This window comes from Sitodiplosis mosellana, unplaced genomic scaffold (assembly GCF_009176505.1).
Source record: "Sitodiplosis mosellana isolate CC-2019 unplaced genomic scaffold, AAFC_SMos_1.0 Smas_scaffold_6205, whole genome shotgun sequence".
Lineage (NCBI taxonomy): Eukaryota > Metazoa > Arthropoda > Insecta > Diptera > Cecidomyiidae > Sitodiplosis > Sitodiplosis mosellana.
In genome coordinates this window covers 1-3,682 of record NW_022601446.1, presented here as the reverse complement: position 1 = coordinate 3,682, position 3,682 = coordinate 1, and the positions used below count along the sequence as shown (strand labels likewise).

General features: G+C 33.2%; 1 long non-coding RNA gene across 1 annotated transcript; it reads left to right on the top strand.

The window, feature by feature from the left end:
• The first annotated feature begins 6 nt into the window (after positions 1–6).
• LOC129577715 (uncharacterized) lies at positions 7–599 on the top strand. The gene is made up of 3 exons (XR_008689032.1): positions 7–156; positions 253–268; positions 374–599. It is a non-coding gene; the product is annotated as an uncharacterized LOC129577715 (long non-coding RNA).
• The last annotated feature ends 3,083 nt before the right edge of the window (positions 600–3,682 follow it).

The window sequence follows — 3,682 nt, the reverse complement described above, 5'->3', positions numbered from 1 at the left end:
ACGGGGAAGACCAAACGAATTCAAAGGATCTCCTGAAGAAGTTCAAGTCAATTCTCTACTATCATTGTGCAATAGGTTAAAACTCCGTTTGGTTGGCAAATTAAAATGAATCTACTACACGGTTTGTTTTCGGTGCTATTTATCGTTGAATTTTCGGTAAGTTTTTTCTATTCCTTTATCATTTTCACTTTTATCCAATAAAATACGATATTTCTGTAGAAATGAAAATTAACACGAGATTTCTTTTTCTAGGAACTTCAAGGAAAACGTAAGACATTTTTGGTTTTCGAACTAGCTTCTTATGATACCAAAAGATTTTTCCAGGCTTTTATAATATTCAATTCGAAATTTCAACTTTTTTTCTAATGAACAGATGGCTTTTTCTCGCAAGCTCTTCTTAAGGGCGAAGTGATTGAAAACATGTCACAGGCAAAGCTTGTAGCTGGAATCCATATCCCCGCAAGTGAGTCTGCTTTAGAATCATTTTCATTTTTTGTGTGTGAATTTTTGTCCGAAAAATTCGCATATTCTATCAATTTTGCTAGGGGCTGACCACGCTTCAGTTAATTGAAAATAATGCTAGATTTTATAATTTTTTTCAAACAATATATGATGCGGTTGGAATGAACATGAGACTTTCGTCGCTCAATGCACAGATACGAAACAAAAACAAAGCAATCCATTAAAATGGAACATGAAAAAGAAATCCGTAAGAATGAAACATAGCATGTGCCGTTTTAAGTATTTCGCTTTGCGGTGTTCCGTTTTGATAGATTTTTTGTCTGCAGTGTCGTTATCAACGAATCCTCTCGCATTGTTTCATATGAATGGATCCGTATCACATTGTTTCGTTACTCGAATACTTTTTCGTGTGTTTCATTTCAATTGATTCCCGAGCTATTGATGACGTCAGTCTATAGAAGTAAAGTAATAAATAATATATTACTATTTCCTATTACTATTACAGGCTATTACAGTAATGGCTATTACATTTTTCCTATTACTTTTCCTAATGCATGTAATAGTAATAGTAATAGGTTCACCCTGTCACAAAAGTAATAGCTTCTGTAATAGCGATCCTATTACATTATGATTTTCCTTTTACATGTATTAGCAATAGGTAATGCCTATTACATTCCTATTACTTTTTCAAAAAAAAATTTTTTCTAAAGTTTTAAATTTTATATGAAACTTTGGAAAAAAAATTTTTTTGAAAAAGTAATAGGAATGTAATAGGCATTACCTATTACTATTGCTATTACATGTAATAGGAAAATCATAATGTAATAGGATCGCTATTACAGAAGCTATTACTTTTGTGACAGGGTGAACCTATTACTGTAAATATTACTATTACTTTTGTAATAGGATGAACCTATTACTATTACAGTAGAATCTCGGAAAAGTTAATTAAAATGTTCCAGAGGTGATTAACTTTTCTGAATTATTAACTTTTCTGGACATTTTTCAAAATTGATACAAATTGCATGGTTCAACGATATTTGGTTCAAATTTTATTATATTGGCACATTTTCATCAGTTTACATCAAAAAGTAAAAATAAGTGTCAATAAAAATCGAGAATTTCAATCCGTTTCTTCTTAATTTTCGATATGGCTGCTTCAGATACACCATATTCTGGAGCCAATCGTTCTCCGTGAACCTCACTGTCGGTTTTTTTTTTCAAAATTTCACCATTTTACTCTAAATTTAATCTGGCTTGTACTGGTTTATTCAATTTTTCCAACATTTTAATCGACAAAACGAATGAGAGCTATGTAGAGCGAATGCAACTCACTAAATCTATTGTTTATATCGGCTAACTCGTACACAACAAAGGCCACTGTCAGCTGTTATTGTTTGTCAATACATTTATAAAAAGAAAGGATTAGTAGAACACAATACACAGCGAACAGGCACTTGCCTGAAACGCTGATCAATATTTTTTTCGTTTTGTATTGTTGGTTTGCATTGCAAAACTACAGAATCGCGTGGAAAATGTACACACGCTCTAAAAAGTTAAGCAAATAATTAACTTTTTAAGGCGTTCAATGGGAGTCGAACGTCGCTTAACTTATCTGGACAATTAACTTTTGTGTGAATTAACTTTTCCGAGATTCTACTGTACTTTCCTATTACATGTAATAGTAATAGGTAATAGGCACTACAATTTTTTACTTCTATACGTCAGTCGCATTTATCACATGATGCAAATTAAGTGATATGGAGCGCGAATTTCGATGTTGCGATAACACCAATGGATTAGGCACAAAAAATACTGTATGAGAATCGAAAAAAAAATTTCTAACTTTTTTTCGATTTTTGCCTGTTTCGGATCGTCAACATGGGAAGTTTGTATGAAAACCTCGGAGCGCCGGTGTTTTACACGTATTGTTATACACATCAACAAAGCAGTCTGCCTCACCGTAGAAAAGAAGTGCGAGTTAAAGATTCTTTCGAATCAAATGAAGATTTTAGACCAAATAATATTTTAAGGTGCACTATGTGCTTTATTTCCCAAAATCAAATGGTGAATGGTTTACAAATTCAAGTCTATTTATACTATTCTGCTTATCATGAACTAAGAACAGAAGTTGTATGAATCGTGGGACAATAGTAAAAGAATGCATAAACCGTGACATTGTGTTAAAAGTGTATTGAATCGTGACATTGTGGTAAAATAGTGTTAATTGTGCAGTATCGTGAGAAATTCGTGTAAAGTGTACATCGTGTGAACATAATAAAAGTAATATATGTTATATTTCAATAACTTACGCAGTAAGGAAACAAGAACGTACATATTTTGGCAATGTGGCTTCACTAGTGATTATGAATGAACGTAATTTCTCGCTACATTTCTAATTACGTTCATTCATAATCGCTATAATGCAACGTTGCCGAAACCTGAACGTTCTTGTTCGTTACTGCGCACTTCTTTTCTACGGTGAAGCAGACTGCTTTGTTTAATTGTATAACAATACGGGTAAAACACCGGCGCTCCGAAGTTTTCATACAAACTTCCCATGTTGACGATCCGAAACAGGCAAAAATCGAAAAAAAAGTTAAATTTTTTTTTCGATTCTCATACAGTATTTTTTGTGCCCAATCCATTGGTGTTATCGCAACATCGAAATTCGCGCTCCTTATCACTTAATTTGCATCATGTGATAAATGCGACTGACGTCATCAATAGCTCGGGAATCAATTGAAATGAAACACACGAAAAAGTATTCGAGTAACGAAACAATGTGATACGGATCCATTCATATGAAACAATGCGAGAGGATTCGTTGATAACGACACTGCAGACAAAAAATCTATCAAAACGGAACACCGCAAAGCGAAATACTTAAAACGGCACATGCTATGTTTCATTCTTACGGATTTCTTTTCCATGTTCCATTTTAATGGATTGCTTTGTTTTTGTTTCGTATCTGTGTATTGAGCGACGAAAGTCTCATATTCATTCCAACCGCATCATATTATTTACAACTGTGACATTTTTCGAACTTTCTCCAGAAACGTTTCACTGTAACTGATAACTTTCAATTGTGCGTTGTTATTAAAACGAATATGCATTTCTGTCGGTTTACTGCCAGAAAATTCATCACATTGTGGTGGTCAAAAGTATCGTTCATAGTGGATTATAGATTTAGTCAAATATTTGAGTCAACATACAGATG